Raw genomic sequence first — 21,709 nt, 5'->3', positions numbered from 1 at the left:
AACCTCTCCTTACTGCACAGAACCATCCTTGATGTGTTCTCTCTAACGGGGAAGATTACTTTCAGCTTTCTGCTTGCAATGTTCTGATAACCTTGCATATTTAATTGTAATTGAGAGTCAAGTGACTTCTACAGAGTATGCATTTTAATTAGCTATCAAATGAATAGGGAGGCTGTTTGTCTAGATTTTCTTTCTTTATACTAATTAATTGAGAGTCAAGGGTCGGGATCTTGTCTTGCAGAATCCATTGAAGACATTCATTTCAAATATTTATATACATTCACTTACAAGCATAAGATTCAGAGTTCATTTTACGATCTAATATAGGCCAAAAAGGAATATTTTGCTGGCATTATGCTGCAAGTAATAGTGATGGGAAAGTAAATAGTCAAAAAGATTTATATTTTTGGTTGCAATTTTTAAGGTGAATAAAAGCTTATTTTAAATATAATTAAGCGAGATACTGAGAAATCTGTATGCAAAATTTTATCTTAACTGAACAAAAATTGTATTAAAAATAAAGAACAGGGGTGCTGGATGGCTAGTTGGTTAAGTGTCCACCTCTTTATTTTTAATTTTATTTTTTAAATTTATATCCAAATTAGTTAGCATATAGTGCAACAGTGATTTCAGGACCAGATTCCTTAATGCCACTTACCCATTTAGCCCATCCCCCGTCCCACAACCCCTCCAGTAACCCTCTGTCTGTTCTCCATATTTAAGAGGGTCTTATGTTTTGTCCCCCTTCCTGTTTTTATATTACTTTTGCTTCCCTTCCCTTATGTTCATCTGTGAAATATCTTAAAGTCATCATATGAGTGAAGTCATGTGATATTTATCTTTCACTGACCGACTAATTTCACTTAGCATAATATCCTCTAGTTCTATTCACGTAGTTGCAAATGGCAACATTTCATTCTTTTTGATTGCTGAGTAATACTCCATTGTATATGTATACTACATCTTCTTTATCCATTCATCCGTCGATGGACATTTGGGCTCTTTTCATACTTTGGCTATCGTCAATAGTGCTGCTTTAAACGTTGGGGTGCATGCATCCCTTTGAAACAGCATACTTGTATCCCTTGGATAAATACCTAGTAGTGCAATTGTTGGGTTTTAGGGTAGTACTATTTTTACTTTTTTGAGGAACCTCAATACCGTTTTCCAAAGTGGCTACACCAGCTTGCATCTCACCAGCAATGCAAAAGAGATCCTCTTTCTCCACATCCTTGCCAACATCTGTTGTTGCCTGAGTTGTTAATGTGAGCCATTCTGACAGGTGTGAGGTGGTATCTCATTGTGGTTTTGATTTGTATCTCCCTGACAATGAGTGATGTTCAGCATTTTTTCATGTATTGGTTGGCCATCTGAATGTCTTCTTTGGAGAAGTGTCAATTCATGCCTTTTGCCCAATTATTCACTGGATTATGTGTTTTTTTGGGTGTTGAGTTTGATGAGTTCTTCACAGATTTTGGATACTAACCCTTTATCTGATATGTCGTTTGCAAAAATCTTCTCCCATTCCGTTGGTTGCCTTTTACTTTTGCTGAATGTTTCCTTTGCTGTGCAGAAGCTTTTTACTTTGATGAGGTCCCAATAGTTCATTTTTGCTTTTGTTACCCTTGCCCTGGGGACATGTTGAGTAAGAAGTTGCTGCGGCCAAGGTCAAAGAGGTTTTTGCTTGCTTTCTCCTCAAGAATTTGGATGGCTTCCTGTCTTAGACTTAGGTATTTCATTATTTTGAGTTTATTTTTGTGTCCGGTGTGAGAAAGTGGTCCAGGTTCATTTTTCTGCATGTCACTGCCCAGTTTTCCCAGCACCACTTGCTGAAGACACTGTCTTTATTCCATTGGATATTCTTTTCCTGCCTTGTCAAAGATTAGTTAGCCATACATTTGTGGATCCATTTCTGGGTTCTCTATTCTGTTCCATTGATCCAAGTATCTGTTTTTGTGCCAGTACCATACTATCTTGATGATTACAGCTTGGTAGTACAGCTTGAAGTCTGGGATTGTGATGCTTGTTGCTTTGATTTTCTTTTTCAAGATTGCTTTGGCTATTTGGGGTCTTTTGTGGTTGTAGACAAATTTTAGGATTATTTGTTCTAGCTCTGTGAAGCATGCTGGTGTTATTTTGATTGGGATTGCATGGAATATGTAGATCGCTTTGGGTAGTATTGACATTTGAACAATATTTGTTCTTCCAATTCAGGAGTATGGAATAGTTTTCCTTTTGTGTGTTTGTGTGTGTCTTCATTTCTTTCATAAGCTCTATAGTTTTCAGTGTATAGATTTTTTACCTCTTTGGTTGGATTTATCCCTAGGTATTTATGGTTTTTCGTGCAATTATAGATGGGATTAATTCCTTGATTTCTCTTTCTGTTGCTTCATTGTTGGTGTATAGGAATGCAACCGATTTCTGTGCATTGATTTTATATCCTACGACATTGCTGAATTCATGAATTAGTTCTAGCAGTTTTTTGGTGGAATCTTTTGGGTTTTCCATATAGAATATCATGTCTTCTGTGAAGAGTGAAAGTTTGACGTCCTCCTGGCTGATTTGGATGCCTTTTATTTTTTGGTGTTGTCTGATTGCAGAGGTTATACTATGTTGTATAACAGTTGGGAGAGTGGACATGCCTGTCTTGTTCCTCACCTTAGGCGGAAAGCTCTAACTTTTTCCCCATTGAAGATGATATTAGTGTTGTGTCTTTCATATATGACTTTTATGATCTCAACATATGATCCTCATATCCCTACTTTCTTGAGGGTTTTTATCAAGAAAGGATTCTGTATTTTGTCAAATGCTTTCTCTGCATCTATTGAGAGGATCATGTGGTTCTTGTCCTTTCTTTTATTGATGTGATGAATCACCTTGATTGCCTTACGGATATTGAACCAGCCCTGCATCACAGGTATAAATTCCACTTGGTTGTGGTGAATAATTTTTTTAATGTATGGTTGGATGTGGTTGGCTAATATCATGTTGAGGATTTTTGCATCCATATTCATCAGGGAAATTGGTCTATAGTTCTCCTTTTGAGTGGGGTCTCTGTCTGGTTTTGGAATCAAGGTAATGCTGGCTTCATAGAAAGAGTTTGAAAGTTTTCATTCCATTTCTATTTTTGGAACAGCTTCAAGAGAATAGGTGTTAACTCTTCCTTAAATGTTTGGTAGAATTCCCCTGGAAAGCCATCCCGCCCTGGCCTCTTGTTTTTGGGGAGATTTTTGATTACTAATTTGATTTCTTTACTGGCTATGGGTCTGTTAACTTTTCTATTCTATTTCTTCCTGTTTCATTTTTGGTAGTGTATATGTTTCTAGGAATTTGTCCATTTCTTCCAGATTACCCATTTTATTGGTGTATAATTGCTCATAATATTCTTTTTACAGTTTCTATTTTGCGGTGTTGGTTGTGATCTCTCCTCCTTCTTTCTTGATTTTACTTATTTGGCCTCTTTCCTTCTTCTTTTTGACCAAACTGGCTAGTGGTTTTATCAATTGTGTTAATTCTTTCAAAGAACCAGCTCCGGGTTTCATTGATCTGTTTCATGGTTTTGTTTTTTTTTTTTTCTGTTTTTTTTTTGTTTGCTTTTTTTTTTTTTTGTTTTGTTTTGATAGCACTAATTTCTGCTCTAATCTTTATTATTTCCTGTCTTCTACTGGTTTTGGGTTTTATTTGCTGTTCCTTTTTCCAGCTCTTTTAAGGCATAAGGTTAGGTTATGTATCTGAGATCTTTCTTCCTTCTTTAGGAAGGCCTGGATTGCTATGTACTTCCCTCTTATGACTGCCTTTCTTGCATCCCAGAAGTTTTGGGCTGTGGTGTTATCATTTCATTGTCTTCCATGTACTTTTTAATTTCCTCCTTACCTTCTTGGTTAGCTCATTCATGCTTTAGTAGGATGTTCTTTGGTCTCCAAGTATTTGTTACCTTTCCAAATTTTTTTCTTGTGGTTGATTTTGAGTTTCATAGCATTGTGGTCTGAAAACATGCATGGTGTGATCTCGATCTTTTTGTACTTGTTGAGGGCTGATTTGTGTCCCAGTATGTGATCTATTCTGGAGAATGTTCCATGTGCACTGGAGAAGAATGTATATCCCACTGCTTTAGGAAATGCCTTATTTATTTTTTTTCCAATATATGAAATTTATTGTCAAATTGGTTTCCATACAACACCCAGTGCTCATCCCAAAAGGTGCCCTCCTCAATACCCATCACCCACCCTCCCCTCCCTCCCACCCCCCATCAACCCTCAGTTTGTTCTCAGTTTTTAGCAGTCTCTTATGCTTTGGCTCTCTCCCACTCTAACCTCTTTTTTTTTTTTTTCCTTCCCCTCCACCATGAGTTTCTGTTAAGTTTCTCAGGATCCACATAAGAGTGAAAACATGGTATCTGTCTTTCTCTGTATGGCTTATTTCACTTAGCATCACACTCTCCAGTTCCATCCACGTTGCTACAAAGGGCCATATTTCGTTCTTTCTCATTGCCATGTAGTATTCCATTGTGTATATAAACCACAATTTCTTTATCCATTCGTCAGTTGATGGACATTTAGGCTCTTTCCATACCTTGGCTATTGTTGAGAGTGCTGCTATAAACATTGGGGTACAAGTGCCCCTATGCATCAGTACTCCTGTATCCCTTGGGTCAATTCCTAGCAGTGCTATTGCTGGGTCATAGGGTAGGTCTATTTTTAATTTTCTGAGGAACCTCCACACTGCTTTCCAGAGCGGCTGCACCAATTTGCATTCCCACCAACAGTGCAAGAGGGTTCCCGTTTCTCCACATCCTCTCCAGCATCTATAGTCTCCTGATTTGTTCATTTTGGCCACTCTGACTGGCGTGAGGTGATATCTGAGTGTGGTTTTGATTTGTATTTCCATGATAAGGAGCGACGTTGAGCATCTTTTCATGTGCCTGTTGGCCATCCTGATGTCTTCTTTAGAGAAGTGTCTATTCATGTTTTCTGCCCATTTCTTCACTGGATTATTTGTTTTTCGGGTGTGGAGTTTGGTGAGCTCTTTATAGATTTTGGATGCTAGCCCTTTGATATGTCATTTGCAAATATCTTTTCCCATTCCGTTTGTTGCCTTTTAGTTTTGTTGGTTGTTTCCTTTGCTGTGCAGAAGCTTTTTATCTTCATAAGGTCCCAGTAATTCATTTTTGCTTTTAATTCCCTTTCCTTTGGGGATGTGTCGGGTAAGAGATTGCTATGGCTGAGGTCAGAGAGGTCTTTTCCTGCTTTCTCCTCTAAGGTTTTGATGGTTTCCTGTCTCACATTCAGGTCCTTTATCCATTTTGAGTTTATTTTTGTGAATGGTGTGAGAAAGTGGTCTAGTTTCAACCTTCTGCATGTTGCTGTCCAGTTCTCCCAGCACCATTTGTTAAAGAGACTGTCTTTTTTCCATTGGATATTCTTTCCTGCTTTGTCAAAGATGAGTTGGCCATACGTTTGTGGGTCTAGTTCTGGGGTTTCTATTCTATTCCATTGGTCTATGTGTCTGTTTTTGTGCCAATACCATTCTGTCTTGATGACAGCTTTGTAGTAGAGGCTAAAGTCTGGGATTGTGATGCCTCCTGCTTTGGTCTTCTTCTTCAAAATTCCTTTGGCTATTCGGGGCCTTTTGTGGTTCCATATGAATTTTAGGATTGCTTGTTCTAGTTTCGAGAAGAATGCTGGTGCAATTTTGATTGGGATTGCATTGAATGTGTAGATAGCTTTGGGTAGTATTGACATTTTGACAATATTTATTCTTCTAATCCATGAGCAGGGAATGTCTTTCCATTTCTTTATATCTTCTTCAATTACCTTCATAAGCTTTCTATAGTTTTCAGCATACAGATCTTTTACATCTTTGGTTAGATTTATTCCTAGGTATTTTATGCTTCTTGGTGCAATTGTGAATGGGATCAGTTTCTTTATTTGTCTTTCTGTGGCTTCATTGTTAGTGTTTAAGAATGCAACTGATTTCTGAGTATTGATTTTGTATCCTGCAACTTTGCCGAATTCATGTATCAGTTCTAGTAGACTTTTGGTGGAGTCTACCGGATTTTCCATGTATAATATCATGTCATCTGCAAAAAGCGAAAGCTGGACTTCATCTTTGCCAATTTTGATGCCTTTGATTTCCTTTTGTTGTCTGATTGCTGATGCTAGAACTTCCAACACTATGTTAAACAACAGCGGTGAGAGTGGGCATCCCTGTCATGTTCCTGATCTCAGGGGGAGAGCTCTCAGTTTTTCCCCATTGAGGATGATGTTAGCTGTGGGCTTTTCATAAATGGCTTTTATGATGTTTAAGTATGTTCCTTCTATCCTGACTTTCTCAAGGGTTTTTATTAAGAAAGGGTGCTGGATTTTGTCAAAGGCCTTTTCTGCATCGATTGACAGGATCATATGGTTCTTATCTTTTCTTTTATTAATGTGATGTATCACGTTGATTGATTTTCTTTTTTTTTTTTTAATTTTTTTTTAAACTTTTTATTTATTTTTGAGACAGGGAGAGACAGAGCATGAACAGGGGAGGGGCAGAGAGAGAGGGAGATACAGAATCTGAAACAGGCTCCAGGCTCTGAGCTGTCAGCACAGAGCCCGACGCGGGGCTCGAACTCACGGACCGCGAGATTGTGACCTGAGCCGAAGTCGGCCACTTAACCGACTGAGCCACCCAGGCGCCCCACGTTGATTGATTTTCGAATGTTGAACCAGGTCTGCATCCCAGGAATGAATCCCACTTGATCATGGTGAATAATTCTTTTTATATGCTGTTGAATTTGATTTGCTAGTATCTTTTTGAGAATTTTTGCATCCATATTCATCAGGGATATTGGCCTGTAGTTTTCTTTTTTTTACTGGGTCTCTGTCTAGTTTGGGAATCAAAGTAATACTGGCTTCATAGAATGAGTCTGGAAGTTTTCCTTCCCTTTCTATTTTGGAATAGCTTGAGAAGGATAGGTATTCTCTCTGCTTTAAACGTCTGGTAGAACTCCCCTGGGAAGCCATCTGGTCCTGGACTCTTATTTGTTGGGAGATTTTTGATAACCGATTCAATTTCTTCGCTGGTTATGGGTCTGTTCAAGCTTTCTATTTCCTCCTGATTGAGTTTTGGAAGAGTGTGGGTGTTCAGGAATTTGTCCATTTCTTCCAGGTTGTCCAATTTGTTGGCATATAATTTTTCATAGTATTCCCTGATAATTGTTTGTATCTCTGAGGGATTGGTTGTAATCATTCCATTTTCATTCATGATTTTATCTATTTGGGTCATCTCCCTTTGCTTTTTGAGAAGGCTGGCTAGAGGTTTGTCAATTTTGTTTATTTTTTCAAAAAACCAACTCTGGGTTTCGTTGATCTGCTCTACAGTTTTTTTAGATTCTATATTGTTTATTTCTGCTCTGATCTTTATTATTTCTCTTCTTCTGCTGGGTTTAGGCTGCCTTTGCTGTTCTGCTTCTATTTCCTTTAGGTGTGCTCTTAGATTTTGTATTTGGGATTTTTCTTGTTTCTTGAGATAGGCCTGGATTGCAATGTATTTTCCTCTCAGGACTGCCTTCACTGCATCCCAAAGCATTTGGATTGTTGTATTTTCATTTTCATTTGTTTCCATATATTTTTTAATTTCTTCTCTAATTGCCTGGTTTGCCCATTCATTCTTTACTAGGGTGTTCTTTAACCTCCATGCTTTTAGAGGTTTTCCAGACTTTTTCCTGTGGTTGATTTCAAGCTTCATAGCATTGTGGTCTGAAAGTATGCATGGTATAATTTCAATTCTTGTATACTTATGACGGGCTGTTTTGTGACCCAGTATATGATCTATCTTGGAGAATGTTCCATGTGCACTCGAGAAGAAAGTATATTCTGTTGCTTTGGGATGCAGAGTTCTAAATAGATCTGTCAAGTCCATCTGATCCAATGTGTCATTCAGGGCCCTTGTTTCTTTATTGACCATGTGTCTAGATGACCTATCTTTTGTTGTAAGTGAAGTATTAAAGTCCCCAGCAATTACCACATTCTTATCAATAAGGTTGCTTATGTTTATGAGTAATTGTTTTATATATTTGGGGGCTCCAGTATTCGGCACATAGACATTTATAATTGTTAGCTCTTCCTGGTGGCTAGACCCTGTTATTATTAAATATGCCCTTCTTCATCTCTTGTTACAGCCTTTAATTTAAAGTCTAGTTTGTCTGATATAAGTATGGCTACTCCAGCTTTCTTCTGGCTTCCAGTAGCATGATAAATAGTTCTCCATCCCCTCACTCTCAATCTGAAGGTGTCCTCAGGTCTAAAATGAGTCTCTTGTAGACAGCCAATAGATGGGTGTTGTTTTTTTATCCATTCTGATACCCTATGTCTTTTGGTTGGCGCATTTAATCCATTTACATTCAGTGTTATTATAGAAAGATACAGGTTTAGAGTCATTGTGATGTCTGTATGATTTATGCTTGTAGTGATGTCTCTGGTACTTTGTCTCACAGGATCCCCCTTAGGATCTCTTGTAGGGCTGGTTTAGTGGTGACAAATTCCTTCAGTTTTTGTTTGTTTGGGAAGACCTTTATCTCTCCTTCTATTCTAAATGACAGACTTGCTGGATAAAGGATTCTCGGCTGCATATTTTTTCTGTTCAGGACATTAAAGATCTCGTGCCAATTCTTTCTGGCCTGCCAAGTTTCAAAAGAGATCAGTCACGAGTCTTATAGGTCTCCCTTTATATGTTAGGACACCTTTACCCCTTGCTGCTTTCAGAATTTTCTCTTTATCCTTGTAAATTGCGAGTTTCACTATGATATGTCGTGCAGAAGATCGGTTCAAGTTACCTCTGAAGGGAGTTCTCTGTGCCTCTTGGATTTCAATGCCGTTTTCCTTCCCCAGTTCAGGGAAGTTCTCAGCTATTATTTCTTCAAGTACCCCCTCAGCACCTTTCCCTCTCTCTTCCTCCTCTGGGATACCCATTATGCGTATATTATTTCTTTTTAGTGTATCACTTAGTTCTCTAATTTTCCCCTCATACTCCTGGATTTTTTTATCTCTCTTTTTCTCAGCTTCCTCTTTTTCCATAACTTTATCTTCTAGTTCACCTATTCTCTCCTCTGCCTCTTCCATCCGAGCCGTGGTGGTTTCCATTTTGTTTTACATTTCGTTTAAAGCGTTTTTCAGCTCCTCGTGACTGCTCCTTAGTCCCTTGATCTCTGTAGCAAGAGATTCTCTGCTGTCCTGTATACTGTTTTCAAGCCCAGCGATTAATTTTATGACTATTATTCTAAATTCACTTTCTGTTATATTATTTAAATCCTTTTTGATCAGCTCATTAGCTGTTGTTATTTCCTGGAGATTCTTCTGAGGGGAATTCTTCCGTTTGGTCATTTTGGATAGTCCCTGGAGTGGTGAGGACCTGCAGGGCACTTCCCCTGTGCTGTGGTGTATAACTGGAGTTGGTGGTCGGGCCGCAGTCAGACCTGATGTCTGCCTCCAGCCCACCACTGGGGCCACAGTCAGACTGGTGTGTGCCTTCTCTTCCCCTCTCCTAGGGGCGGGATTCACTGTGGGTGGCGTGGCCCGTCTGGGCTACTTGCACACTGCCAGGCTTGTGATGCTGGGGATCTGGCGTATTAGCTGGGGTGGGTAGGCAAGGTGCATGGGGGCAGGAGGGGCAGGCTTAGCTCGCTTCTCCTTAGGTGATCCACTTCAGGAGGGGCCCTGTGGCAGCGGGAGAGAGTCAGATCTGCTGCCGGAGGTTTGGCTCCGCAGAAGCACAGAGTTGGGTGTTTGCACGGAGCGAGAAAGTTCCCTGGCAGGAACTGGTTCCCTTTGGGATTTTGGCTGTGGGATGGGTGAGGGAGATGGCGCTGGCGAGTGCCTTTGTTCCCCACCAAACTGAGCTCTGTCGTCCGGGGGCTCAGCAGCTCTCCCTCCCTTTGTCCTCCAGCCTTCCCGCTTTCCGAGCAGAGCTGTTAACTTATGACCTCCCAGATGCTAAGTCCCACTTGCTGTTGGAATACAGTCCGTCCAGCCCCTCTGCTTTTGCAAGCCAGACTCGGGGGCTTTGCTTGGCCGGCAGGCTGCCCCTCTGCCCCAGCTCCCTCCCGCCAGTCCGTGCAGCATGCACCGCCTCTCCACCCTTCCTACTTGCTTCCGTGGGCCTCTCGTCTGTGCTTGGGTCCAGAGATTCCGTTCTGCTAATCCTCTGGTGGTTTTCTGGGTTAGTTAGGCAGGTGTAGGTGGAATCTAAGTGATCAGCAGGACGCGCGGTGGCCCAGCGTCCTCCTACGCCGCCATCTTCCTTGGTTCCCCTCCATTCCCGTTACTTTCAATCTGAAGGCGTCTTTAGGTCCAAAGTGGTTCTCTTGTAAACAGCATATAGATGGATCTTGGTTTCTTATCCATTGTGTTACCCTATGTCTTTTGATGGGAGCATTTAGTCCATAGATATTTAGAGTGAGTACTGAAAGATATGAATTTATTGCTGTTATGATGCTTGTAGAGTTGGAGTGTCTGGTGGTGTTCCCTGCCTTTCTATCTTTGTTGCTTTTGCCTTTACTTATTTGTTTTTTGTTTTTTGGTTTTTTTTCCCATATTTTCTCCCCTTAGAGAGTCCCCCTTAGAATTTCTTGCAGGTCTGGTTTAGTGGCCATAAACTCCTTTAATCTTTGTTTGGGCAACTTTTAATCTCCCCTTCTATTTTGAATGACAGCCTTGCTGGATAAAGAATTCTTGGCTGCATAGTTTTCTGATTCAGCACATTGAATATATCCTGCCACTCCTTTCTGGCCTGCCAAGTTTCTGTGGATAGGTCTGCTGCAAACCTGATCTGTCTTCCCTTGTAGGTTAATGACTTTTTTCCCCTTGCTGCTTTCATGATTCTCTCCTTGCCTGAGTATTTTGACTATGGTATGCCTTGTTGATGGTCGGTTTTTGCTTAATCTAATGAAGTCCTCTGTGCTTCCTAGATTTTGATGTCTGTGTCTTCCCCCAGGTTAGGAAAGTTTTCCGCTATGATTTGCTCACATAACCCTTCTACTCCTATTTCTCTCTCTTCATCATCTGGGACCTCTATGATTCTGATGTTGTTCTTTTTTAATGAGTCACTGATTTCTCTAAATCTTAAATTGTGCTCTTTTGCCTCAATATCCCTCTTTTTTTCTGCCTCATTATGCTCCATAAGTTTGTCCTCTGTGTTGCTGATTCTCTGTTCTGCCTCATCCATCCTTGCCACCATGGCAGTCATTTGAGATTGCAGCTCAATTATAACATTTTTTTATTTCATCCTGACTGACTGTTACTTCTTTTATCTCCACAGAAAGGGATTCTAAGCTATTGTCAACTCCAGGTAGTATTTTTAATATTGTGATTCTAAATTCTTGTTCAGACATCTTGCTTGTATCTGTTGCTTAAGTTCCTGTCTGTGGTTTCTTTCTGCTCTTTCTTTTGAGGTGAATTCCTTCGTTTTGTCATTCTGAAGGGAGAAAAGGAATTAATGAGGTAAAAAAATGAAAATTAAAGAAATTAAAATTAAAATAATATTAAAATTAAAAACTTGGTAACAAACACACACACATAGAACACTTGAATAAATGTTGCTAGATCCTGGGTGTGTTTTTGTCTGGGTGTTGGAAAGGGCTTGACAGATTAGAGAAAAAAGGGGAAAGAAAACAAAAAGTAAATCATGTGAAAATTTGGAAAAATGATTACACTGAAGTAGACTAAAATGAAATGGTGGAAGTAAAATAGAGGTTGAAAAATTTACAGAAAACAAACATCATATGTAGGAAAATAAAGAGATATTTTAATAAAAATTTAAAAGAAAAATGAGTTTTTCTCTTTCTGTATTTAAGAAAAAGAAAAGTAACAAAAAAGAGAAAAAAGAAATAAAAGAAAGCAATTGAATAGATGGACTGGCAAGCATACTAAAATACGACTGGAATTACTTTGTTTTCCCTTAGAGGTCAAACTATGAAGTGCTTAATAGTCCATAAAGTAAGCAGTTGGAGTGACTTGTGTCTCTGAAGAGCGAGGTTGGCCAGTTCAGTGAGGCTTAGTCTATTGGCTCCATTCTGCACTAGATGGCACTGCTTAGCTTACTGGGGTGGATTGTTGTGGCGCTTGTAGGTGTTTATGCGCATGTGCAGAAGCGGTGAAAACTGCATCACCCAGCTACTCAGTGCCTAGTATCGGAACACTGTTCTACCCGATCAGCAATCACACACCTGTCATTTTTTCTTCGGCTTCCATCCACTCCCCGCTTTTACACTTTCTGTGACCAAGACCCAGACAGAACCTCCCTCCTGAGTTTTATGTCAGATGTTGCTGTTTTTCCTGAACCCTTATTTCTGAGGGACTGTGACTTTTACTCATTCTGCCTTCTGTGGGATGGTCTCATCGAACAATGGCCAGGTGCCGGCAGCATTTAGGATTGTTTGCAGGACTGTGTTGCTTCAAATGCCTAGAGACTATGGCTGGGTGCCAGCCTGGCCCAGATAAAGTTCACATGACCATATAGCAGCAGCGTTTCAGGGATTGCGGAAAATCACAACACACATCTGGCACCAGGCTTCACCCACAGGGACTTTGTTCCAACACCAGCAAATGTGGTTTTTCTCCCAGGTCCACTGGTGTTGTTACCTGTTGGGGGGCCATACAGCCTCTACCAGATGTCCCCCCAGCAGGAGAACTGACTCTCCCTGTGTGGCCCAACAACCTTCAGACTTCACTCTGGTCCTGGGGATTCACTGTTCTCACTAGAGCACTGCCAGGTGTCGAGCTGCAGATTTTCAGACTCCGCACTCCCCCCGTTTATAGAGTCCTAATGGAATTTTTTTTTTTTCAACGTTTTTTATTTATTTTTGGGACAGAGAGAGACAGAGCATGAACGGGGGAGGGGCAGAGAGAGAGGGAGACACAGAATCGGAAACAGGCTCCAGGCTCCGAGCCATCAGCCCAGAGCCCGACGCGGGGCTCGAACTCACGGACCGCGAGATCGTGACCTGGCTGATGTCGGACGCTTAACCGACTGCGCCACCCAGGCGCCCCAAGTCCTAATGGAATTTAAACCCCCTCCTTTCTCTTTCTCCCCATTTATTTCAGTACCTGTGGCTGTTTCCACTCTTCCACTTTCTCTCCAGCTACTTTTGGGGGGGGGCGTCCTTTTCCCGTATTCTGCTCTTCACCCCTGTCTCATCCGCATGCAGAAGCAGCTCCCTGCCCTCCACAGCTTCTCTCTCCCCCCATTCACCTCTCCACACATCATACCTGCTGAATTCTGTGGTTCAGGTTGTGCAGGTTGTTATGTTAATCCTCAGATCAGTTTTCTAGTTGTGCAGGATGATTTAGTGTTGGTTTGGCTGTATTTCATGCACCTGAGCACACACAAAAAAACTTCCATGCTGTTCTGCCATCTTGGCTCCTCCAAGTGTTCATCTCTTAATAGTGGCTCATATTGTGACCTTGCAGTTGTGAAATCAAGCCCTGCATCAGGCTCTGTGCTGAGCATGGAGCCTACTTGGGATTCTCTTTCTCCCTCTGTCTCTATGTCCCTTCCCTGCTCATGCATGCGTGCACGCGCTCACTCCATCTCTCTCTCTCTCTCTCTGTCTCTCCCTCCCTCATAAAATAAATAAACGTTTTTTAAAAAGGGAAAGTAACACAGAATTTGAGAAGTCCATAGAAAATAAATGGAGTGTAAAATTGTGGCAGTGTTTAGCACTCAATTATTTTTTAAATAAAAACATTTAGACAAAAATTAATTCAGTTCTAAACTTCACCTAGAGTTATAGCACTACCAAAATGGTCCCAATGTCAGTCTTGCAAATAATTTTAAAATTAAAAAAAAACTATACATATTAGTATAGAATGTTTGTATTTGATATGCCTATATTTACTAAACATATGAATGACCTTCTGCATGTGGTTCTTCTGCAAATGTGAGATGATTAAGGATCCTGAAAGAGGGTGATCATAGTTCTGTGGTCAACAGTGAATGTAAATTGCTGTTCTTCATGCATAAAAGAAGACTTTTGACCCTTCCTCTGATAGGAAATGAGAAGAATGCATTTGCCAGATCAATAGCTGCAAACTCCCACAGTATTTTTTTTTTATTTATTATTTAGACAAATGGTTTAAGATGGGAATTACTGCCACCATATATTTTAAGTCTTTAATTGTGGCACAAATCTCTGAAGTTTCTCTGGGAATTTGTTCTTGCTTTTCTTTCTTTCTTTCTCTCTCTCTCTCCCTCTCTCCCTCTCTCTATTTTGGCTAGAAAATAGGGCATTTTGGGAACTTCTTCTTAACTCTTATTTTAATCACTTTTCCTCCACAAATGCGTATGAGAGTTCTGCCAGAAACTCAGTATATACATCCCAATTGTGTTTTGATGGGCCAGGGAATAGCTTCTGGGTAGATCCTGGATGTCCTAGATCAACTGTAAGATAAATTTGGGCCAGAACTTTTTTCATTATTTGGACTCCATAGGCTCCCACTAAATGTGGGACATGATGATTTTAAAGTACCTTGGTATCTTCATCAATTTGGGTACTATATCTAACAGCCTCAAAAGTTCTGAGTATTTATTTTTTTCATTGCAAGATTAAGACAGGTAATTGACATAGATCTCTTTGGTCTTCTGACCTACACAGTACACCTTGAGTTGATTATTGGCTAACCTGAGTTTATTATTTTCTTTTTTTTAAGGCTTAAATACGTCACCCAACAGTACAATCTTTATAATTACTATTGTTCCATATTGTTTAAGAACCACAGCTGCTATGTAAGGCAACATTTGATCTTCTATTTATAATTCATTCCTGTCACTGCCAGTGAGACTCTTAGAAATTGTGGTGCTACTGCGTGTCAGGGTAATCATCACCCCACTTATCACCAATAATGGGGTCCTTATCATATCTGGCTGGTGGGTGAATCTGTTTTAGAATTCCTCCCTCATACTTTACTTTGACAGATCACTTCATATTTCCCAAAACAGAGATTGAGACAAGGGATTTGTGCAAGCAGTTCATATTGGGTAGTGATCTGGAGACTATATGTGGGAAATTTGGAATAGTGCAAAAGCTATACAAATAGGTACTTTTAAAAACGATCACCACTATGGAAAACTTGGGCTTATTTCTTAGAGAACTTCCAAAGAAATGGGAAGAATGATGCACAGAATTGGCTGTCTAAAAGAAGTAAGAGGCATTTTTTACTGGTTAATGGTTGCTCCATGGAGCATTAAAACCTTCATATCTCCAGGTCACACATGCCTGAGCTCCAAGTGGGTTCCTGTAGAATTCCTTGTTCCCCCCATGGTTGGTCTTTCTATCATTTGTTATCAAATAATCAAGGTCATCTAAGAGTGCAGCTTGAGTAAGGAAGAACTGTAAAACCTGGGGGAGTACATTCAAGAGTGGATTATAAAGGTGTTGGACCAGCAAGGAAGAATATGAGAGAATTTGTTTAATACCATGAAAGAACATCTAGAGCTAGCTTTTTACACCAGCTCAGAGATGCCCCAGGGCAGAAAGCAAGAATGTACTATAGGCCAAATAATGCCCCATAAATGTGTGCATGCCCTAATCCTTCAAATCTGTGAATATGTTCTCTTACGTAGAAGAAGGGACTTTGCAGACTTATTTAAGGCTGTGGAACCTAAAATGAAGATATTATCCAGGATGATTCAATCTAATCACATGAGCCCTTAAACATGAAGAGCTTCTTCTGACTGAAGGGGTAGGGATCAGTAGAAGTTAAACCAGGGATACTATTAGCATGAGGGAAATATCAAACATAGTTCTGGGACATAGAGGCCTATATACAAGGACCAGAGAGATACCTCTGGGTACTGAAGTTGGAACCACTTGACAGCCAGCAAGGAACCTGAAACCTTGGTTCTACAACTGCAAGAAACTAGGTTCTGCTATGGATCTTAATGAGCTTGGAAGCAACCCGTCCCAGAGCTATGGATAAAAACTCACATGGTGTATACCTTAATTTTGACTTGTGAAGGCTGGAGCAGAGAATCTAGTCAGGCCAAAGTAGACCTCTTATCTGCAGAACTGGAAAGTTGTACGTGGTAAATTTGTGGTAATTTGTTATGGCAGCAGTAGAAAGCTAATACATACACTAAGCACAGAGGCCAAGTTTTTTTTCTTCCTTTTTAGTTTAAATTTTTTTTAATATGAAATTTATTGTCAAATTGGTTTCCATACAATACCCCATGCTCTTGCTAACAGGTGGCCTCCTCAATACCCATCACCCACCCTCTCCTCCCTCCCACTCCCTATCAGTTTGTTCTCCCAAACCCTCCCAAACCCTCAGTTTGTTGTCAGTTTTTAAGAGCTTCTTATGGTTTGGCTCCCTCCCTCTCTTTTTTTTTTCCTTCCCCTCCCCCATGGTCTTCTGTTAAGTTTCTCAGGATCCACATAAGAGTGAAAACATATGGTGTCTGTCTTTCTCTGTATGCCTTATTTCACTTAGCATAACACTCTTCAGTTCCATCCACGTTGCTACAAAAGGCCATATTTCATTCTTTCTCATTGCTAAGTAGTATTCCATTGTGTATATAAACCACAATTTTTTTTATCCATTCATCAGTTGATGGACATTGAGGCTCTTTCCATAATTTGGCTCTTGTTGAAAGTGCTGCTATAAACATTGGGGTACAAGTGCCCCTATGCATCAGCACTCCTGTATCCCTTGGGTCAATTCCTAGCAGTGCTGTTGCTGGGTCATAGGATAGATCTATTTTTAATTTTTTGAGGAACCTTCACACCGTTTTCCAGAGTGGCTGCACCAGTTTGCATTCTCACCAACAGTGCAAGAGGGTTCCCATTTCTCCACATCCTCTCCAGCATCTATAGTCTCCTGATTTGTTCATTTTAGCCACTCTGACTGGAGTGAGGTGATATCTGAGTGTGGTTTTGATTTGTATTTCCCTGATGAGGAGCGATGTTGAGCATCTTTTCATGTGCCTGTTGGCCATCGGGATGTCTTCTTTAGAGAAGTGTCTATTCATGTTGTCTGCTCATTCCTTCACTGCATTATTTTTTTTTTTTCGGGTGTGGAGTGTGGAGTTTGGTGAGTTCTTTATAGATTTTGGATACTAGCCCTTTGTCTGATATGTCATTTGCAAATATCTTTTCCCATTCTGTTGGTTGCCTTTTAGTTTTGTTGATTGTTTCCTTTGCAGTGCAGAAGCTTTTTATCTTCATGAGGTCCAAATAGTTCATTTTTGCTTTTAATTCCCTTGCCTTTGGGGATGTGTCAAGTAAGAAATTGCTGCGGCTGAGGTCAGAGAGGTTTTTTCCTGCTTTCTCCTCTAAGGTTTTGATGGTTTCCTGTCTCACATTCAGGTCCTTTATCCATTTTGAGTTTATTTTTGTGAATGGTGTGAGAAAGTGGTCTAGTTTCAACCTTCTGCATGTTGTTGTCCAGTTCTCCCAGCACCATTTGTTAAAGACACTGTCTTTTTTCCATTGGATATTCTTTCCTGCTTTGTCAAAGATGAGTTGGCCATACTTTTGTGGGTCTAGTTCTGGGATTTCTATTCTATTCCATTGGTCTATGTGTCTGTTTTTGTGCCAATACCATTCTGTCTTGATGACAGCTTTGTAGTAGAGGCTAAAGTCTGGGATTGTGATACCTCCCGCTTTGGTATTCTTCTTCAATATTACTTTGACTATTTTGGGGTCTTTTGTGGTTCCAAACAAATTTTAGGATTGCTTGTTCTAGCTTCGAGAAGAATGCTGGTGCAATTTTGATCGGGATTGCATTGAATGCGTAGATAGCTTTGGGTAGTATTGACGTTTTAACAATATTTATTCTTTCTATCCATGAACATGGAATGTCTTTCCATTTCTTTATATCTTCTTCAATTTCCTTCCTAAGCTTTCTATAGTTTTCAGCATACAGATCTTTTACATCTTTGGTTAGATTTATTCCTAGGTATTTTATGCTTCTTGGTGCAATTGTGAATGGGATCAGTTTCTTTATTTGTCTTTCTGTTGCTTCATTGTTAGTATAAGAATGCAACTAATTTCTGTACCTTGATTTTGTATCCTGCGACTTTGCTGAATACTTGTATCAGTTCTAGCAGACTTTTGGTGGGGTCTTTCCGGTTTTCCATGTATAATATGTCATCTGCAAAAAGTGAAAGCTAAACTTCATCTTTGCCAATTTTGATGCCTTTGATTTCCTTTTGTTGTCTGATTGCTGATGTTAGAACTTACATCACTATGTTAAAAAACAGTAGTGAGAGTGGACATCCCTGTCGTGTTCCTGATCTCAGGGGGAAAGCTCTCAGTTTTTCCCCATTGAGGATGATATTAGCTGCAGGCTTTTCATAAATGGCTTTTATGATGTTTAAGTATATTCCTTCTATCCTGACTTTCTTGAGGGTTTTTATTAAGAAAGGATGCTGGGGGCACCTGGGTGGCTCAGTCGGTTAAGCGTCCGACTTCGGCTCAGGTCACGATCTCACGGTCCGTGAGTTCAAGCCCCGCATCGGGCTCTGGGCTGATGGCTCAGAGCCTGGAGCCTGCTTCTGATTCTGTGTCTCCCTCTCTCTCTGCCCCTCCCCCGTTCATGCTCTGTCTCTCTCTGTCTCAAAAATAAATAAATGTTAAAAAAAAAAAAGGATGCTGAATTTTGTCAAATGCCTTCTCTGAATCGTTTGACAGGATCATATGGTTCTTATCTTTTCTTTTATTAATGTGATGTATCACATTGTTTGATTTATGAATGTTGAACCAGCCCTGCAGCCCAGGAATGAATCCCACTTGATCATGGTGAATAATTCTTTTTATATGCTGTTGAATTTGATTTGCTAGTATCTTGTTGAGAATTTTTGCACCCATATTCATCAGGGATATTGGCCTGTAGCTCTCTTTTTTTGCTGGGTGTCTGTCTGGTTTGGGAATAAAAGTAATGCTGGCTTCATAGAATGAGTCTTGAAGTTTTCCTTCCCTTTCTATTTTTTGGAAGAACTTGAGAAGGAGAGATATTATCTTCTTTAAATGTCTGGTAGAATTCCCCAGGAAAGACATCTTGTCCTGGACTCTTATTTGTTGGGAGATTTTTGATAACAATCTTTGCTGTTTAAGTTTTCTATTTCTGCTTAAGTTTTCTATTTCTTCGTGTTTGAGTTTTGGAAGTGGGTGCGTGCATAGGAATTTGTCAATTTCTTCCAGGTTGTCCAGTTTGTTGGCATATAATTTTTCATAGTATTCCCTGATAATAGCTTGTATTTCTGAGGGATTGGTTGTAATAATTCCATTTTCATTCATGATTTTATCTATTTGGGTCCTCTCCCTTTGCTTTTTGAAGAGCCTGGCTAAAGGTTTATCAATTTTGTTTATTTTTTCAAAAAAACAACTCTTGGTTTCGTTGATCTGCTGTACAGTTTTTTTAGATTCTGTATTATTTATTTCTGCCCTGATCTTTATTATTTCTCTTCTTCTGCTGGGTTTGGGGTGTCTTTGCTGTTCTGCTCTATTTCCTTTAGGTGTGCTGTTAGATTTTGTATTTGGGATTTTTCTCGTTTCTTGAGATAGGCCTGGATTGCAATGTATATTCCTCTCAGGACTGCCTTCGCTGCATCCCAAAGTGTTTGGATTGTTGTATTTTCATTTTCATTTGTTTCCATATATTTTTAAATTTCTTCTCTAATTGCCTGGTTGGCCCATTCATTCTTTACTAGGGTGTTCTTTAACCTCCATGCTTTTAGAGGTTTTCCAGACTTTTTCCTGTGGTTTATTTCAAGCTTCATAGCATTGTGGTCTGAAAGTGTGCATGGTATGATCTCAGTTTTTGTATACTTATGAAAGGCTGTTTTGTGACCCAGTATGTGATCTATCTTGGAGAATGTTCCATGTGCACTTGAGAAGAAAGTATATTCTGTTTCTTTGGGATGCAGAGTTGTAAATATATCTGTCAAATCCATCTGATCCAATGTATCATTCAGGGCCCTTGTTTATTTATTGATCTTGTGTCTAAATGATCTATCCATTGTTATAAGTGGAGTATTAAAGTCCCCTGCAATTATCACATTCTTATCAATAAGGTTGCTTATGTTTATGAGTGATTGTTTTATATATTTGGGGGCTCCCGTATTTGGTGTATAGACTTTTATAATTGTTAGCTCTTCCTGATGGATAGACCCTGTAATTATTATATAATGTCCTTCTTCATCTCTTGTTACAGCCTTTAATTTAAAGTCTAGTTTGTCTGATATACGTATGGCTATTCCAGCTTTCTTTTGACTTCCAGTAGCATGATAGTTCTCCATCCCCTCACTTTCAATCTGATGATGTCCTCAGGTCTAAAATGAGTCTCTTGTAGACAGCAAATACATGGGTCTTGGTTGTTTTTTTTTTTGTTTGTTTGTTTTTTTTGTTTTTTTTTATCCATTCTGATACCCTGTGTCTTTTGGTTGGAGCATTTAGTCCATTTACATTCAGTGTTATCATAGAAAGATATGGGTTTAGAGTCATCGTGATGTCTGTATGTTTCATGCTTGTAGTTATGTCTGATACTTTGTGGTCCTTGCAACATTTCACTCACAGAATCCCCCTTAGGATCTCTTGTAGGGCTGGTTTAGTGGTGACAAATTCCTTCAGTTTTTGTTTGGGAAGACCTTTATCTCTCCTTCTATTTTGAATGACAGACTTGTTGGATAAAGGATTCTCAGCTGCATATTTTTTCTGTTCATCACATTGAAGATTTCCTGCCATTCCTTTCTGGCCTGCCAAGTTTCAGTAGATAGGTCTGCCCCTAGTCTCATGAGTCTCCCTTTGTAAGTTAGAGCCTGTTTATCCCTAGCTGCTCTCAGATTTTTCTCTTTATCCTTGTATTTTGCTAGGTTCAGTATGATATGTTGTGCAGAAGATCAATTCAAGTTATGTCTGAAGAGATTTCTCTGTGCCTCTTGGATTTCATTGCCTTTCTCCTTCCCCTGATCAGGGAGGTTCTCAGCTATGATTTGTTCAGTTATACCTTCACCCCTTTCTTTCTCTCTTCCTCTTCTGGAATTCCTATGATACAGATATTGTTCAGTTTGATTGTGTCACTTAGTTCTCTAATTCTCCCCTCATACTCCTGGAATTTCTATCCCTCTTTTTCTCAGCTTCCTCATTTTCCATTAATTGTATCTTCTAATTCACCTATTCTCTCTTCTGCTGCTTCAATCTGTGCTATGGCCACCTGCATTCTATTTTGTAGCTCATTTATAGCATTTTTTAGCTCCTCATGACTATGTCGTAGTCCCTTATCTCTGTATCAATAGATTCTCTGCTGTCCTCTATGCTTTTTTCAAGACCAGCGATTAATTTTATGACTATTATTCTAAATTCTTGTTCTGTTATATTGCTTAAGTCGTTTTTGATCAATTTGTTAGCTGTCGCTACTTCCTTGAGTTTCTTTTGAGGAGAGTTCTTCCATTTCTTCATTTTATGTAGTCCCTGTGGTGGCTCCCAACTGCAGAGCACTTCCCCTGTGTTGTCCAGAGTAACTTGTGCTGGTGGGCGGGGCCGCAGTCAGACCCCATGTCTGCCCCCAGCCCACCTCTGGGGCCACAGTCAGACTGCTGTGTACCTTATCTTCCCCTCTCCCAGGAGCAGGACTCACTGTGGAGTGGTGTGGCCCCTGTCTGGGCTACTTGCACACTGCCAGGCTTGTGGTGCTGCTTCAATGGGATCTGGCGTATTAGCCAGGGTGGAACAGCA

The sequence above is a fragment of the Lynx rufus genome, unplaced genomic scaffold (genome assembly GCF_022079265.1).
Source record: "Lynx rufus isolate CCGP_SWC_20201006 ecotype Redwood Valley unplaced genomic scaffold, mLynRuf1.p SCAF_2, whole genome shotgun sequence".
Taxonomy (NCBI): domain Eukaryota; kingdom Metazoa; phylum Chordata; class Mammalia; order Carnivora; family Felidae; genus Lynx; species Lynx rufus.
The sequence above is the reverse complement of the archived record's forward strand: the minus strand, read 5'-3'. Positions refer to the sequence as shown.